Source organism: Dendrobates tinctorius, unplaced genomic scaffold (genome assembly GCF_039654945.1).
Source record: "Dendrobates tinctorius isolate UK_male_01 unplaced genomic scaffold, ASM3965494v1 ptg000035l, whole genome shotgun sequence".
In the NCBI taxonomy this organism is placed as follows: Eukaryota; Metazoa; Chordata; class Amphibia; order Anura; family Dendrobatidae; genus Dendrobates; species Dendrobates tinctorius.
Window position 1 is genome coordinate 2798378 of NW_027361703.1, and position 19477 is coordinate 2817854.

Genomic DNA, 19477 nt, shown 5'->3' on the forward strand with positions numbered 1-19477 from the left:
CTGTGCTGGGCTGTGCAGGGACTGTGTGGGCTTGTGTTGGGCTTTGCGGGGACTGTGCTGGCCTGTGCGGGGACTGTGCTGGCCTGTGCGGGGACTGTGCGGGGGATGTGCAGGTACTGTGCGGGACTGTACTGGGCTGTGCAGGTACTGTGCCGGGCTGTGCGGGGACTGTGTGGGACTGTGCTGGGCTGTGCGGGGACTGTGTGGGACTGTGCTGGGCTGTGCAGGTGCTGTGCGGAGGCTTTGCAGGTACTGTGTCGGACTGTGCTGGGCTGTGTGGGAGGCTGTGCAGGTACTGTGCCGGACTGTGTGGGACTGTGCTGGGCTGTGCAGGTGCTGTGCGAGGACTGTGCGGGGACTGTGCGGGCTGTGCCGAATATTGCGAGGCGAGTAGTGAAATACTTGCCAGGATTCGAGTACCGCGAGTACCACATTACTCGCCAAGTACCAAATCCTAACGAGTATACTCGCTCATCCCTATTTAAGCCTCATAAATCCCCCTCTAGGGTCTTCGCCTCCCACAAGGATTTTGAGGAAGTGTTGGCCAGGGAAAGGGAAAACCCAACCTGGCGGTTTCAGAGGGGAAGTCGTTTTGGGATTCTATATCCTTTCCCTCCAGATCTCACCGCCAACTGGACTGCCTCCCCTTCGGTGGATCCACCAGTGTCCAGACTTTCTACCAGTACAGTCCTCCCACTCACCAGTGGGGCAGCCCTAAAGGATCCCAATGATAGGAGGATAGAATCCCTGGCAAAATCTGTCTTTGAGGCAGCAGCCGCTACATTGTGTCCAGCCTTCGCCTCAGCCTGGGTAGCTAAGTCCGTTACAGAATGGGCCAAACAGCTTAGACAGGGCATATTGACCGGGGCACCACCAGCGGAACTGGCGGAGTTTGCAGATCAAATCTCTCATGCCGGGAGGTATATGGTATCAGCAGCCCTGGATGCCGCGTCCTACGCAGCTCAAGCATCCAGTAACGTGGTAGCCGTCCGGCGGACGGTCTGGCTAAATGCTTGGCAGGCTGATTTGTCCTCAAAGAAATTACTGACCAATCTGCCATTTCAGGGTGCCCGACTCTTTGAGTCAATGTTAGATCAAATCATTAAGGACGTAATCTTCGGTCCTCCCAAGACCTCCTCTCCTCCATGCTTATTTGCTCCTCAACCAATCACCTTCAAGATTTTTCCCGAATATCCCTCATCCTCTGGAATTCTGTGCCCCAACACATCCTGTTATCCACCACATTTGGATCCTTCAGATGGGACGTGATAACCCATCTCTTTAAAAAAAAGCTTACAACCTGTAATGACCGCAGCCATCTCACCACTACTGGAGCTACTGCAACTCCCGACCTACTGTCCCCTTCCCCATAATCCTGTAGACTGTAAGCCCGCAAGGGCAGGGTCCTCTCCCCTCTGTATCACTGTCATTCTTAGTTTGTTTACTGTGTCATTTGTATTTTGATGTAACCCCTTCTCATGTACAGCGCCATGGAATTAATGGTGCTATATAAATAAATAATAATAATAATGTGCGTTTGTGTTTCTTCTTGTACTTTCAAAAAATCTGATAACCATGGACATAGAGATGTTTCCCAAAGAACAACTTGATAAAAGTACATATTGATAGATTTATGAAAGTTTTGTAGCAAACTGATTACTGAAAATACGTAACATTTCCCACATGCACACTGCGTGATCTCAATCACCAAATATAGTATGGTGTGATATATCCATGTATACATGATAAACTTCAGAGCATTAAGTGTCACCGTGATGCAAGTTGCTCTCCAGCATCTGTTATAGAATCATAGAATCATAGAATCGTAGAGTTGGAAGGGACCTCCTGGGCCATCTGGTCCAACCCCCTGCTCAAAGCAGGATTCGCTAAATCATCCCAGTCAGATGTCTGTCCAGCCTCTGTTTGAAGACTTCCATTGAAGGAGAACTCACCACTTCTCGTGGCAGCCTGTTCCACTCATTGATCACTCTAACTGTCAAAAAGTTTTTTCTAATATCTAATCTGTGTCTCCTCCCATTCAGTTTCATCCCATTGCTTCTAGTCTTTCCTTGTGCAAATGAGAATAAAGTTGATCCTTCTACAATGTGACAGCCCTTTAGATATTTGTAGACAGCTATTAAGTCTACAAATGATGTGTGATTGGTTAACAGAATCCCAGAACAGACACCCTTGTCAGAAAGACCCTGGATGTAATGTCTACTTAGCACTGTGAAGTTGCCTTGCCCAAACAAGAACTCCATAGATAATTCCATTTGGATAGTGTACACCGTAATTGAGTTAAGGGTCTTGCAGTCACCCGACAGCCCGGTCATGCCCCTGGTACTGGAGCATCCTGATTGCACGCAGTGAGGATTCACAAGTCTGCCAATCACAGAGGGATTGAAAGCTTTTGCGTCAAACCTGGAAACCCCTCCAACAATGGAATTGAAGGGACAAGCTGTGTGTGAACAGCACAGACTCAGTGGTTAGAACTGTTGCCTTGCAGTGGTGGGGTTTTGGGTTTAAATCCCATCAAAGACAACACCTGCAAAAAGTATGTATGTTCTCCCTTTGTTTATGTGGCTTTCCGTATACACGCCAAAGACATAGTAAGGGAACTTAGGTTATGAGCGGAAATGGGGACGGTGATGATGTCTGTTAAGTGCCACGGAATATGACGGTGCTTTATAAGTACAATAAATTTAAAAAAAACATGTAAAATCTGAAAGACCCATAACTCCCTGCTTGTGCCTCATTATCAGAGCTGACTGCCTCATAAAGGATATGATCAGTTTGCTGAGAAAGAGAAATAGTGCAAGTAATATTGAAAAGTGATAGTGATACTTTGGACTTATACTTTGGAAAAGGGGTAAGCATAGTACGCACATCGCTTCCCCAAGCTAGTCCCTCAGTGCGTAGGGAATAGGACACTGGAAGGCTATATGACCAGGACCGTGACATCTCCAGCAGAGCAAGCCTTTACCCGCGGTCTTTGGCAAACCTCAGCAGCACCTTGGAACCTTGGACTCTCAATAGTGGTGGCTCTACTACCCCTCGTTTGGGATTTGGGCTCCCTCTGGATATACCAGTATGGAGATGCAACATCATCCAACTTCCTTAGGAACCTCTTGACTACAGATGAGCGAATATGTTCGGAAAACAATTGTCAAACATAAATTCGGCACAAATATGGTACATTCGGATTCGTGATCTGTAACACGAGCATTTTTCTTGAAATTGGAAAAATTCGGTAACATTCGGTAAAATATAGAATCAAAGCCGGTAATTCATGTGCCGCGTTCAGTAAAATCACAGCGTGAGAGGTTAGAATAGAATATATACTGTATATACACTGCTCAAAAAAATAAAGGGAACACTAAAATACCACATCCCAGATATCACTGAATGAAATATTCCAGTTGCAAATCTTTATTCATTACATAAAGGAATGTGTTGAGAACAATAAAACATAAAAATGATCAATGTAAATCAAAATTAATATCCCGTGGAGGTCTGGATTTGGATGATACTCAAAATCAAAGTGGAAAATCAAATTACAAGCTGATCCAACTTCAGTGGAAATGCCTCAAGACAAGGAAATGATGTTCAGTAGTGTGTGTGTGTGGCCTCCACATGCCTGTATGACCTCCCTAGAATGCTTGGGAATGCTCCTGATGAGGTGGCGGATGGTCTCCTGAGGGATCTCCTCCCAGACCTGGACTAAAGCATCCGCCAACTCCTGGACAGTCTGTGGTGCAATGTGACGTTGGTGGATGGAGCGAGACATGATGTCCCAGATGTGCTCAATCGGATTCAGGTCTGGGGAATGGACAGGCCATTCCATAGCTTCAATGCCTTCATCTTGCAGGAACTGCTGACACACTCCAGCCTCATGAGGTCTGGCATTGTCCTGCATTAGGAGGAACCCAGGGCCAACCGCACAGCATATGGTCTCACAAGGAGTCTGAGAATCTCATCTCGGTACCTAATGGCAGTCGGGCTAACTCTGGCGAGCACATGGAGGGCTGTGCGGCCTGCCAAAGAAATGCCACCCCACACCATTACTGACCCACTGCCAAGCTGGTCATGCTGAAGGATGTTGCAGGCAGCAGATCGCTCTCCACGACATCTCCAGACTGCCAAGTCTGTCACATGTGCTCAGTGTGAACCTGCTTTCATCTGTGAAGAGCACAGAGAGCCAGTGGAGAACTTGCCAATCCTGGTGTTCTGTGGCAAATGCCAAGCGTCCTGCACGGTGTTGGGCTGTGAGCACAACCCCCATCTGTGGACGTCGGGCACTCAGACCATCCTCATGGAGTCAGTTTCTAACTGTTTGTGCAGACACATGCACATTTGTGGCCTGCTGAAGGTCATTTTGCAGGGCTCTGGCAGTGCTCCTCCTGTTCCTCCTTGCACAAAGGCAGAGGTAGCGGTCCTGCTGCTGAGTTGTTGCCCTCCTACAGCCCCTTCCATGTCTCCTGGTGTACTGGTAGCACCTCCAGCCTCTGGACACTACGCTGACAGACACAGCAAACCTTCTTGCCACAGCTCGCATTGATGTGCCTTCATGGATGAGCTGCACTACCTGAGCCACTTGTGTGGATTGTAGAGTCCGTCTCATGCTACCACGAGTGTGAAAGCACAACCAACATTCAAAAGTGACCAAAACGTCAGCCAGAAAGCAGTGGTACTGAGATGTGATCTGTGGTCCCCACCTGCAGAACCACTCCTTTATTGAGTGTGTCTTGATAATTGCCAATAATTTCCATCTGTTGTCTATTCCATTTGCACAACAACATGTGAAATTGATTGTCAATCAGTGTTGCTTCCTAAGTGGGACAGTTTGATTTCACAGAAGTTTGATTTACTTGGAGTTATATTCTGTTGTTTAAGTGTTCTCTTTATCTTTTTGAGCAGTGTATATTTACTTGTATTTGTTTTCTGTGTGTAAACATTATATTTGAACATGGTATGTAATGATATTATGGTCTTCAATGGAGAATGTAAAAGAAGAGGTTGGACAAGGAAATTACATCCCATTTCTTTTTTTTATTTGTTAAATAATAGATCTTTTATTTAGCTTGCAAATCCGCAGACAAATCCATAGAAAAAAAACGCATGAAAATCCGCATCAAAAATGCACGCATTTTCAACTGCGTTTTCTGTTGAGAGGAAGAATCCGCGCAGATTTTTACACAAGCAAATCCGCAACGTGTGCACATAGCCTTAAAACATGTAAGAGATGTCAAACCAGGATATTTGTGCATAAGGTGGACGGAGTGATGTCTTCTAAAGATAAGCCAAGGTTCTAAGATTGAGGCTTCTGTGACAAATGGAGAGGTGATGGGAGTGATGGCTTAGGAGTGTGGTGATCTCTAGTCAGGCTGGTGGAGGTGTGACACGGTTCCTTATCAGCTTGGATAACCAGATTTTCTTCATGTTTCTTAAAATGTCTTATGAGTATAATCCTTTTTAAACCTGCCATACTGCAGAGCAGTAGAAACGTGTCCTGTGCAGTCACGGATTGCACTTCTCTGTCGTCTGATGGACGACTCTAGGTTTGGTGAATGCCGGGAGAACGTTACTTGCCTGACTGCATTGTGCCAGCTGTAGATTTTGGTGGAGGAGGATAATGCTATGGGGTTGATTTTCAGGGGTCGGCTTTGGGATCTTAGTTCCAGTGAAGGGAAAGTTTAATTCTTCAGCATAGAAGACATTATGGAGAGATATATGCTTCCAATATTGTGGGGACAGTTTGGAGAAGGCCCTTTTCTTTCCCAGCACGAATGTGCTCCAGTGCACAAAGCAAGGTCCATAAAGGCAAGGTTGGGGGAGTTCGGTGTGGAATAATCTGACTGGCCACACAGAGTCCCGACTTCAACCTCATCAGGAATTGCTAGAATGAAGATTGCTAGCCCGGACCACCCATCCAGCATCAGTGTCTGACCTCACCAATACTCTTCTAAATGTAGGGGCAAAAATTCCCACAGACACCTCAAAAATCGTGTAGAAAGGGAGAAAATTCAAATTATTGCCTATGGATGTAGAATGGGATGTCATAAAATGTTGTATCCCTATACTTCTGTCCATAGGGTGTATAAGAACAGTATAAGAAAAAAATAGTATCATAAGACGCTTTTGCGTATATGTGCTCCCGGGTCTGTGTGCAGGAGGGGGGTTGTTGTTTCCTATCATTTGTAACAATTTACTGTATCAGATTATTTATATTACACATTATTATAAACCCTCCATAGACTTTATTAGACATAATTATCTTGGATTTCATTGGCTCAGGGCTTGTTCTAGCACATTCTAGAATGTTGTGCATCACAGGATCGGTTGGATATTGTGACATCATGAGGAATACATAAGAAGCCACTCGCCCAGAATTCCATTGAGGGTTCTAGTAGGAGTTTAATTGTGAGTATGTGTGTGTTATACCCCTGTCCTGTCCTTATTATTCCCCATTTCCTGGCTATATAAGGTCCTGATTTCTTATCACAAGCTGCCTCCACTTCCAAGTTCCCATATCTCATACATTTATCATTAGAAAATCATATATTTGTGAATTAGCTCGTTATGGCAATATGTACTATTGATACAATTGGTATTTACCATTAGGCTATTTATAAGGAAACCTTTCTCCTTTTATGTCATTCAGGTTTATGCTGTTATTTACGAGAATAACAAGCGCAATTTGGGAAACAATTCATGTAAGTGTGAAATAAGAAAAGTCATGTAATTCAGAATAGTGACTGTAATGAGATCTCTATATGTATATAACAATGAATTTCTGTTGTCTGATGTCCGTTATTTACGCACGGCCAACTGCCTGGACCAACTGACTTGGTGACACGTCGTTGGATTCAGCTTCTCTTCGCCTACATCAGACTGCTCACAGATGAGGTAGCAAAAAGCTGCTGACAGATTCCCTTTTAAGTGGTAAAAAAAAACAGAATTTTGCACAAAAAAACAGCAAATTAGCTTGAGTCATCATTTTCGAATACCAGTACTATTTTTATTTTTTGGTTGATGGAGCTGTGTGAGGGCTCGTTTTTTTGTGTGTTGACCTGATGTAATTAATGATATAATATTGGGGTAGTTACGAAGCTTTGATCGCTTCTTCGTTTTTACAGATTGGGTCAATTAATTTTAGATTTTCATAGATTGGACTTTTCTGAATATATTATTACCAAATGTGTTTGTTTTTTAAAATGTTTTCCTTTCACTAGGTAGATTCCTTGCAGTCGGTGGCTGGACCGAAACAGAATGGCGATGTCTATCGGGTCAAATACTTATAACTGGCAGAACTGGGAGGACGCGGACTTTCCTATTCTTTGTCAGACATGTCTGGGAGAAAACCCGTATATCAGGATGACCAAAGAAAAATATGGGAAAGAGTGCAAGATATGTGCACGTCCATTTACAGTATTTCGATGGTGCCCAGGGGTGCGAATGCGCTTTAAGAAAACAGAAGTGTGTCAGACTTGTAGCAAGTTAAAAAAATGTCTGCCAGACCTGCCTTCTAGACCTGGAATTTGGGCTTCCAATTCAAGTGCGTGAAGCAGGGGTTTCCTTTAAGGATGATATGTCTAGATCGGATGTAAATAAGGAATACTACACACAGAACATGGAGAGAGAGATCTCAAATTCCGATGGAACAAGGCCTGTTGGAGGTCTTGGAAAAGCCGCATCAAGCTGTGATATGCTTTTAAAGCTTGCCCGGACCACTCCATACTACAAACGGAACCGGCCCCACGTTTGCTCTTTTTGGGTGAAAGGAGAGTGTAAAAGAGGCAAAGAGTGTCCATATAGGCACGAGAAACCCACAGATCCCGATGACCCTCTTGCAGATCAAAATATCAAAGACCGTTATTATGGCATCAATGACCCTGTAGCAGATAAGCTATTGAAAAGGGCCTCCACAATGCCACATTTGGACCCCCCAGAGGACAAGACCATTACTACTCTATATGTGGGAGGACTGGGCGACAACATCAGCGAATCAGAGCTTAGAAATCACTTTTACCAGTTTGGTGAAATAAGAACAATTACAGTAGTCCAGCGTCAGCAGTGCGCCTTTGTTCAGTTTGCCACTAGGCAATCGGCGGAAACAGCAGCGGAGAAATCATTTAATAAGCTGATTGTGAATGGACGTCGCCTTAATGTCAAGTGGGGAAGACCTCAAGCAGCAAGAGGGAAAGAGAGAGAGCGGGAAGGCATTGCCGACTCTGGATTGAAACTTGAACCTGTTCCTGGATTACCTGGAGTGTTGCCACCTCCACCTACAGAAGATGAGTCTTCTGCAAACTATTTTAACCTTCCGCCAAATGGATCCTCCGCTTTGGTTAACATTGCTCCACCTCCAGGATTCAGCCCACACATGTTTCCTCCAATGGTTCCGCCACCATTCCTCCGTGCTCCTGGTCATATTCATTACCCTTCACAAGATCCCTAACGTATGGGCGCACATACAGGCAAGCCTAGCAGTGTCTAAATCTGAGGATATGTGTTTTGGAAATCTTTTGTTTGGTTGTCTTTTTTCTTTTTCTAATAAATTATCAAAACAGAACTTTTCATGTTTTTTTTTCTTCCACAAGAGCTGACTTTTTATATGTGCTTATATTTGGAGGCATTAGAATATAAAACAGTATTCATAAATTGTGATTCTTATCTGACACTTTATGGTGCTATTCAAATACATACACATTTCCTAGAAACAGAGGAAATGTCTATAGGCTACAAAAATTACATTTTCATGCCTTCTGGCCAAGTGTGACATATTTCTTGCTTATTGTATAAACCCTTTTAGGGATAATACTGTAGATTGAGTTGGTATTAAATTATGTACACTGAAAAAAAAAATGTTATCCTTTCTTTAATTTTAACTGGGTGATTTGAAATGTTATGGGTTTTTTTTTTTACATTTTTTTTTTAATTTTTTCTTTGTTAGTTCCCTTACAGACTTGAAGATGCGATCATCTGATCGCTTGTGCTACATACAGCAATACACTGTCTTCTATGACGCCCAACCACAGGCTGGACATCACTGTAGAGATCACATACCAGGCATGGGGGGAGTATAGCCGGCCCTTCGCTGTCATAGCAAATCATCGGCTCCCTGAGACCATGTCACGCATAAATAATGCACAGCGGCATCAGGCAAGTTATTAGTGGCAACTAGCGGGCACGCCAACTGCTGCCGATAGAGGATGATGACATCTATATAATATAGCCAACATCTGCTTCTGAGACTGATCGTAAGTCCCTGACACGCTCCATGATGACTATATTCATCATGGGGCATTAAAGGGTTAACACTATGTAGCATACTGCCCCCCACAATATGCACAACTCTTACTTTTAGGGCTCATACTCACTTGCGAGAGACTTGCACAATTCTCGTGCGAGTCTCTCGCATGAAAACCCGGCACTGCCACCGGAACTGGGACTGTAACGTGCGGCTGCATAGAAATACATGTAGCCGCACGCTCCGGTCCCAGTGCCAGCGGCAGTGCCAGGTTTTCATGCGAGAGATTCATACGAGAGTCGTGCGAGTCTCTCACAAGTGAGTATGAGCCCTTAGGCAGATTTAGCAATGCAGCGCTGCCAGTTTCCCTCATAGATTGCTGTAGAATTAATTCTGTCTTGTGCGATTATTTGAAAACCCATTGATTATCCAGTGTAATGGAAACCTATGAGTGTGTGATGTACGGTACAATGTAAGAAGGGGAAATATTTCATGGACTTTATACATTTCTCTGGTTTATTATTACAGACTGCAATTTCCAGCACGCGATGTAAGTATTGACACTCTCAGTCCTGACAATTACAGCATTTACACCTCACCGTCTCCTCCCAGCGCCCGGCTCCAGTCTGTGCAGTGCGGGGACTGAGGGTCTGCACTGCAGGCACGATCTATTGATGTAATGGTGGATCGCCTGCCAGGGCAGTGGGGTACTCGGTACCGGGTCGGTATCTCAGAGGGAAGTGTCAAAGTAGCGGTGACCCGGTCCGTGGCCCTGGGCGTCTATGTAAAAGGGGGTTAAGATTAGCTGGTTAAAGTTTATAAGTGGATGATACGTGACGCCACCTGTGGTGCTCGGCAATGAAGGGGTTAAGCCGACACTGCAGGCAGATCCTCTGGGACAGATGGTATAAGGCAGCAAGATGTACTAGCTCCCCACAGGTAGAGTAGTGGTCCCAGGGCAGTGGTAATAGGTGTTGAGGAAGAGGGTGTAGTGTCTGGCACAGAGATGTAGCAGTGCTGGAGGGTTTGCAGGAAGAATGCAATGACACAACAGGGTGCAGTTTTCGTTACCTTTACTGTGCTTTGTAAGTGCAGTCCAGGGTCCACATTACAGATGGAACAGAGGCTGGCCAGCTTGGAAGCAACTTAGGAATCTCTCTATGCAGATGGGTTGTGTAGTCTCCTTTCTAGCGCTTATCTGAGGTACTTGCAGTACTGTGTTACACTGAAGTTCCACTTGCTTGCTCTCTTTTAGAACTCCCTCGTATGGCAGACAGCTGTAGCCTTCTTCTTCTGGCTCACACGTTGCTGTTGTGCCTCTGAGTCTTATGTAGGAATAGAGCATTTACAGCTTCCTATTCCTCCGGTTTCTGCTGCAGGAACATCAGTATCCATACAACCTTGGAGACCGGACTCTAGATCATGCGCTACAGCTAGAAGTGAGCCTGAACTCTGCTCAATCTTCTCCTCATGTCCACATCCGTTTCCCTCCTCACACGAACTAATTTCCCCTTCCTGGCCCCCAGAGAGCAGCTTCTCCCCCAGTTTTGGTTCAGAGCTCCCTCTGCTGGCCTGGAGTGGGAACTGTGCGGTGTGTTGTATTTAACTGATAGAGAGACCCTTCAAGCATGACATCACACTCCCTAGGAGGAAGGTAATGCCACTGTGGCGACCATACTCCTGGGGGCGCCACATTGGCACCTGCTGAGCTGAGTCTCAGACACAAAATGGCAGCAGAATGGTGGGACAGGAATAGTAAGATTGCGATGACGGTTGGGTATAGTTCAGCCCCCACATACAGTGCAGCCCCCCCACATACACAGTATATTGCAGTCCCCACACACAGTATGGTGCAGTCCCTCCACACACTATCATGCAGCACACACACAAACACACACACTATAATGCAGACACACACATACACTATATTGCAGACACACACAATACTTACCTATCCTCATTCCCCTGCTGCTCTGACTTCTGCACTCTGTAGAGCGTCTTAGCATCTCATCAGCTCCACTGCTGAAACACGCTGAGTCACAGGTAGAGAGGGAGTGATGGGAGAGGGATCGTCACATGACACTCTCTCCTCCATCACTGCTTTCAACTTTATCGGCATCTATGATGCTGATAAGTTGAATGTGCAATGTGGGGAAGGGACGGCGCCAGACCACTCTTACTCAGGCCCCATAGCGGCCACTGGCTGGGGTCCCCTGGAGGAGTGGGGGCCCTAGGCATCTGCCTGCCCCTAATGCAGGCCCTGACTCCTGAACGACTTGTCAGTGTCGGGGTGCGGTTACAGTCGCCACTCTCAATGCTGTGAGCCGTGACTGTAATTCCTCCGGCACAACTGCATGAGTGAAAGCCGGCGGCTTCTGGAAGAAAAAATGTCAATTTCCTCCCAGGTTACGCACTTTCTCATTACAGCGGCCGTCACCTTAATGGTGTTAACCTGCAGATTAACCCCATTACAACCCATGACGCCTGTAGGCATCATGCTATCAATAACATTCCTGCGGGTCGGGTGACCGGGGTCACTGAAAGGTCACCCGACCCGCACACAGAGGACACTCTATGGTTAATCCCAGGGGGTGTGGCTTAGCCCCACGTGCATACGATCGCTCTGATTGGCTGTTAAAAGTGAAACAGCCAATCAGAGCGATTTGTAATATTTCACCAATGAGGGGTTTCAACTGTTTAGGCACATCATGGGGTCTCCGAACGCGACATGGCGCCACGATTTATTCCAGCCAATTTTGCGTTCAAAATGTCAAACAGCACTCCCTCCATTCTGAGCCCCGACGTGTGCCCAAACAGTGGTTTACCCCCACATATGGGGTATCAGCGTACTCAGGAAAAATTGCACAACAATTTTGGGGGTCTAATTGTTCCTGTTACCCTTGGGAAAATAAAAAATTGGGGGCTAAAAAAATTATTTTTGTGAAAAAAAAATGATTTTTTTTATTTTCACGGTTCTGCGTTATAAACTTCTGTGAAGCACTTGGGGGTTCAAAGTGCTCACCACACATCTAGATAGGTTCCTTGGGTAGTCCAGTTTCCAAAAAGGGGTGACTTGTGGGGGTTTTCCAATGTTTAGGCACATCAGAAGCTCTGCAAATGTAACATGATGCCCGCAGACCAATCCATCAAGTCGGTATTTCAAAACGTCACTACTTCCCTTCCGAGCCCCGATGTGTGCCCAAACAGTGGTCCCCCTCACATATGGGGTACCAGCATACTCAGGATCAACTGGACAATAACTTTTGGGGTCCAATTTCTCCTGTTACCCTTGTGAAAATAAAAAATAGCGGGCTAAAAAATCATTTTTGAGGAAAACAAATGATTTTTTATTTTCACTGCTCTGCGTTATAAACTTCTGTGAAGCACTTGGGGGTTCAAAGCGCTCACCACACATCTAGATAAGTTCCTTGTGGGGTCTAGTTTCCAATATGGGGTCACTTGTGGGGGAGCTCCAATGTTTAGGTACACAGGGGCTCTCCAAACACGACATGGTGTCCGCTAACGATTGGAGCTAATTTTCCATTCAAAAAGTCAAATGGTGCTCCTTCCCTTCCAGGCCCTGCCGTGCGCCCAAGACCTGACAGATGCAGCTTGCATCCCATTCGATGCAGTTTGCATCCCATCGGATGCAAAAAGCCAAACTTTGTATCCGAGGAGATGTAAATAGTCAACCCTGAATCCAGTTGGAAGCATAAGTCATCCTTCTCTGATTCCTCCTCACCCCGGTCCCCCACAATTCCCCCTACAATCACTGAGTCATCTGAGAATTTTTGGAGGTGACAGAAATCGGATTTATACTGAAAGTCAGCTGTATACAATGTGAAGAGGAAGGGCGACAGCACTGTACCCTTAGGGGCTCCCACACTGATCCGTACACTGCCAGACACTACCTCCCCCATCCTTACAAACTGTGGCCTGTCCGTCAGGTAGTTGTTTATCCAGTTCACCATCCCCTCATCCACTGCCATATCAGTCAACTTATTTCGGAATAAGAGCGGCTGTAAGGTATTGAAGGCACTAGAGAAGTCAAAGAACATGGCACGCACTGCAGTTCCCTCATATTAGAATACAAAGATTCCACATACATGGTGGCTAGGATGGTTAATTCTGGAAGAGGACCTATTAGTGCTGGTTTATTCAGAAAAAATAACCAGAAGCACAAGCTGGGCGCAATGTATGGGGGCATTACAATATTTAGAGGCTCTACATTGTGTGGGGACACAATGTATGGGTACTCGACTGGCAGATTTGCAATTCTCCAGAAAAAAAGCCTGGCGTGGATGTTACAAAATAGTCATTGCAGCCGTAGATAAATTCATTGAGAGGTGCAGATTCTACAATTGGGTCACTTTGGGTTTGCTTTCTGATGTTCTGGCACCGTCGGGGCTCTGCAAATGTTGCCTTTAAACTGTTCTAGCAAAATCTGTGCTATAAAAGCCAAATCGCACTCTGTGCTTGTGTGACCTAACAGTAATTACTAACAACATATGTACCTGACAAGTACAAAAATTAAATTTTTAACACTAAAATGTCATATTTCCAAGTCTCAATGTTATAATATTTTCTGAGGCACCTATGTGTTCAAAATAATTACTACACCCCTAGATAAATTCCTTGAGGGGTCTAGTTTTAAAATGGGGTCACTTATGGGGGGTTTCTACTATTTTTACATGTCCGGGGCTCTTCAAATTTAACAAGGCATTCACAATCTATCCCAGGCAAATAGCGCTCTTTCCTTTTGTAGCCCTGCCTTGTGCCCAAGCAGAAGAAGTGTTTTACCATATCTGGAGTATAGTCACGTTAGGGACAAATTGCGCAAAAAATTATGGTATCCATTTTCTCCTATTATCCATTGTGAAAAAAACAAATTTGGGGCTAAAACAACATTTTCGTGAAAAAAATGAAAAGTTTCAATATGACACCAGCAGACCATTCCATCAAAGTATGTGTTTTTAAACATCATGCATTCTTTTCCAAGCTCTGCTGTGCGCCCAAACCAGTCGTTTTCCCCCACATAAGGTTTATTGGCGTACTCCGTAGAAAATGTACAACAAACTTTCAGGTCCATTTTTTCCTGTTACCCTTATGGAAATAAAAAAATTGGGGTTAAAAGTACATTTTTGTGGGTAAAATTTGATTTTTTTATTTTCACACCTCTATGTTATAAACTTCTATGAAGCACCTGGGAGTTCCAGATGCTCATGACACATCTAGATTGGTCCCCTAAGGGGTCTAGAGGTCACTTGTGGGGGTTTCACTGTTTAGGCACATCAGGGGCTCTCCAAAACGCAGCATAGCATCTGCAACAGCTGAAGAAGTTCTATGAATACTTTAATCAATTTCATCCCACCATCAACGTAACATTCAACTATTCCTGTACTGAAATTAACCTTTTGGGTACCATCATTAAGCTACAGAACTATGACATAGAGACGTCCCTGTACTAGAAGCCAATTGACTATCCAGCGTACCTTAAATGGTCTCATCCAAAACACAAAGTCTATCTACAGCCAAGAACATCTGATACAATTGGATATGTTCCAACCCTATAGATAGACAAACACCTTGGTGACCTCAGAAAGCCCTTTTTCAATCAGGTCTACTATCCAAGAACAATTGAATATCAGATTTCAAAAACCACCAGAAAATCAAGGAATCATCTACATTACAAAACTAAACAAGAAAACAACTGGGGGTTTCTAGTAGTCACCTACAATCCAAATCTGGAAATTCTAAGGGGAGCATTGTCAAATGTGCAGAAATTACACTTTTGATTACTTAAATTGTTAATAGCCAATAAATAACCAATTTTTTACATTATTATTGAATCTGCATATTCAGTGCTGTTACATCCGCGTACCTATTTATACTTTCTGTAATAACTGGTACATTTGCATGGCTATGAGTCAAAGGAAACGTCCTGGATTTATTTTCAGTCTAAAGGTTTGCTCCAGAGAAATGATGCTTGGTGCAGTTCAAAAGATCTTTGTTCTTGGTCGTACATCGTTCTAAGTAAACAGGACTTGTACTGCCAAAAATGATGGCAGGCTAGGCGCATTGATCAATCTAAAGGCCCAGTCACACAAAGCGATCTCGCTAGCGAGATCGCTGCTGAGTCACAAGTTTTGTGACACAACAGCAATCTCACCAGCGAGATCGCTGTGTGTGACAGCGATCAGCGACCGGCCCCCCTGCCGGTATCGCTGATCGCTGCAGGAAAGCCCAGGACATTTCTTTGGTCGCTGGGCTCCCGCTGGCCAGCACGCATCGCTGCGTGTGACCGGCGGGAGCCCAGCGATCAGCTGGTAACTAATGTACACATCGGGTATCCAAGGGACGTGCGTCCCTTGGATACCCGATGTGTACATTAGTTACAAAGCGCTCTGATGCAGGTACCTGGTAACTAACGTACACATCGGGTATCCAAGGGACGCATGCCCCTTGGATACCCGATGTGTACATTAGTTACCAGCTGCCTGCATCAGCGCGCTGGTAACTCACAGAACACAGCGATGCCGGGCGCTCGGCATCGCTGTGCTAATCGCTGGTGAAGCTGTCAGTTTGACAGCTCACCAGCGATCATATAGCGACTTACCAGCGATCCTGACACGTTGATATCATTGTCGGGATCGATGGTAAATCGTCATGTGTGACGGGGCCTTAATACAGATCGCTCAGTGAGCTTCATTTACTGTGGTTTGCCTGTGTAAACAGGATATTAAAGCGAATCTGTCGCCAAATTTTTGCCACCTAGTCAGAGATCGGTATAATGTAGAAACAGAGAACCCAATTTCAGCAATGAATCTGTTACTGGGCTGCTTGTTTTGATAAAATCATTGTTTAAAAATGAGATTATCACAAGGGGACTAGTAAACCTGCTGCCGGATAGCCAAGCATACTCATGAGCTGTGTATAACCTTGTCATCATTACTGATTGGCAGCTTTCTGCCTATGTACAGAATACCCAGAAAGCTGCTAATCAGTGATGTGAGAGGGGTTATACAGAGCTCTGCATTAAGAGAACTGCTAGATCAGCAGCAGATAACAGTGATTTTATTAAAATAACAGCAAGCAGCACAGTAAGTGACGTCACTGGAATCAGAGTCATTGCCTCTACATTGTGCTGCACTCATATGAGAATTCAAAAACCTGCTGACAGATTTCTTTTAATTGATTGCTGATTATTGAAAGGTTTACCAATCAGCAGGTCATTTAGTTCGGCTGGTTGGTCCGTGCAAATGGATTCTTACATTACTGGTTAACCTCCTGAACTGGAACTCGTCAATCGCATTTGTTTCTGATTCTTTTCTCATTTAATTTAAGTTACTCCATTTCAGTAACTCTGTGGATGAAACCCATGAGCCCCTGCAGGTCTCTATATGAGGGCTCATTCAGGCGTCAGTATTTTCCACCTATGAGAAAAATAGACTGTTCACGCTGATCAGACATTGATCAGAATGTGGTTCGAGTGTCATCAGTTTTTTGCACATGGAGAGAAAAAAAAAGTTCCTACTCTTTGTCTTTTCTGACATTGAGTGAAAATCGGACAGTTCAACTTAGTGTGGTTCAATATTTTCATGGACCCAAAGATTTGCAGGTCGATTTTGATCTGACCCGATCAAAATTTGGCATGTCTCTGATATCTTCTGTAAACGACTCAGTCCAAGGAAAAATTAGACATATTCAGCAGCCCCATAAAATTTCATAGGTACAAGTGCTATCCATGAAAACCACAGATTGCACTCCTACAAGAAAATTGGATTTGTGGACAAGGCCTAATGGTGAGCAGCAGAGAATCCATGAGAAGCAGAGTGGCTTGCACAAAGTCTGTCCATGAGAGACATTGGAGTAGACTAATTCAGAGCACTGCTGGGAAACAGGACATCATGGACAGATACTTAATGCAAGTTAATCATGGAATTTTTAACTAATAGCTTCTTAATTTGTTTTACAGCTCATTTCAGATTTAACGGGGGTTGTTCTCAAAGGTTATTGCTCTAAGGCTCAGGAAAGTAAAAAAAAACAAATGGAATCAGTAGCAGGAGGACGTGCTTGACCCCATGTGGGTGAGTAAAAGTTTGTTTTTTGGTTCGAAAGCAATGGTCTTTGAAAGGTGACAACCTCTTCAAGTTTTTAGTACTACTCATAACATATTGCCATATCAATCCTCTGCATATGAGAAAGTCAGCAATGAATACTTGTATCATTTGATATAATGCGGTTTCCACTGTTACACAAAGGAACCAACTGGATCATTATGTTGAAAGCCCAAATCTCAATAGCTCACCTCTGGTCGCTATGTGGGACACAAGTTTATTTTCTCAAGGTTATATTCAAGATCTTTGCTGTATCTTATACAGACCACTGAATGTTCTTTCTTTCTTGGTTTACTGCAAGGAGACAAATGTCACATTTTTTTCATGTACATCAACTATAATACAGTATGCCAAGCAAGGCTTTTCATATACCAGATGCAGAGTACAATTGTGCCAGTATGAATCACGACGACCCACTCTATGTGAGGGAGCTAAGTACCCCTTTGAGCACAGAACCGAAATGAACCACATACAGTTTTCATTTATTCAACAAAACAAACAGTACTGATGCTTTGGTGTTCAGCAATGACTTTCTGACTCTGCCTATAATGGAAAGTGACAAAGTATTCATTTACTGGTATATTTAAAAAATCATCCCTGCTGATATATAATCTTCATTTTGGAGTGAGAGAAATACAGAGTGTTTTAATAATGCAATCATTGTTAATGTATATTCAGATTTACTTTTGCAATATTTAATTGCTGATAAGTAAATGCTAATTTAAATTGATAGGTTTCATTCATGTTAACCAGTTCAGGATGATCAGTTTTCTCCCTTCCTCACCAGGCACATTTTCAGACATGGGCAAATTTAATGCCTCAATATTTTCTCCGTTCAAATATTTGTCATGTTTATATTCCATATATATATCAGAAAAAGCATAAAGAAAACAGTGATTCAAACTGTTGGTGTCTTTTTAAATTTTTTCTTTCTTGTGTGCTTTATTTATTTCATACACTGTGCCCTCATGTAGAGATGAGAAAATATTTCAATGTTCAGTTCGGATTACGATCTCCGAATTTGCAACATTCGCCAAATAATTGGTTGAATATTCCCTGAACATAACCGAACGCCATTCAGCTCAATGGGAGGCAAAAACAAACTCATTCACAGCACCTTATAACTAGTGATGAGCGAACATGCTCGCCACTACTCGGTACTCGTCCGAGTATCATTGTACTCTGTGTACTCGGCGAGCATTTCCGGGATTACTCGGCAGGAACTTGGGTCTCCACCCAGTATTTTTGGCGGACTTTAGAGACCCAATCAGGCTGCAGGGATTGTCTGCCAGGCTCTGAAATGCCACAGCCATCTTTGTTGTGGTCGTGCAGTGATTGGCTGGCCGCATCATCAGGGGCATAAGAGACCAGACGCCGCCCTGTTCGGTGCATTCAGCTCCTGATTGAGAGAGTGTAGGGAGAGCTGCTGCCTTGATAGGGTCAGAATTGGCGATTTATTAGGTAGTGTGGGGTCTACCATCCTAAATACTCACATCCAGGTAAGCCAACAGTCCTTGTAAGGACTAATTCCGGAATATATAGGTTCCAGTGTTAGGCAGGCAGGGTAGTGTACTTCGCTGTAAACACATCAGTGCTAGGCCTGCAGGCACTGTATGTGTGTACATAGAGCATTGCATATATCAAGAGGGTCCATTCCCTTCCTGTGTTCTGGTGCTACTGCTGCTACCTGTGGGATATATTAGCCATATATAGCTAGCCCCAGGTGTAATTGGAATACAGGCCGCACATTTTTTGCTGTGGTATCTCCGTGCCAGCTCATATCTGTGCGTGCTAAAATTTTGGCCAGTTTACGGCTTTTTTCTCTTTTCTGCCTGGCTGTCATTTTTGGTAAAATACACCATTATTTAGGCAAAAAAAACATACAGGCCACACATTTTTTTGCTGTGGTATCTCAGTGGTGGCTCATATCTGTGCGTGCTAACTGCTTGGCCAGTTTACGGATGTTTCCTATTTTTTTGCCTGACTGTCAGTTTTGGTTAAATACGCCAGTATTTAGGGCAAAAAAACCCATACAGGCCACACATTTTTTGCTGTGGTATCTCGGTGCCAGCTCTTATCTGTGCGTGCAAAAAGATTGGCCAGTTTACAA

At 44.2% G+C, this 19477-nt stretch overlaps 1 long non-coding RNA gene and 1 pseudogene across 1 annotated transcript in view; one reads left to right on the forward strand and one right to left on the reverse strand.

Annotated features, from left to right (window-relative positions):
- Positions 1-19477, reverse strand: part of LOC141087615 (uncharacterized) — a 50144-nt gene that overhangs the window by 15361 nt on the left and 15306 nt on the right. The window contains exon 2 of the long non-coding RNA XR_012231699.1: positions 17559-17661. This is a non-coding gene — a long non-coding RNA (uncharacterized lncRNA). The remainder of the gene's footprint in view (positions 1-17558; positions 17662-19477) is intronic.
- LOC141087612 (pre-mRNA-splicing factor RBM22 pseudogene) lies at positions 6805-8512 on the forward strand (annotated as a pseudogene).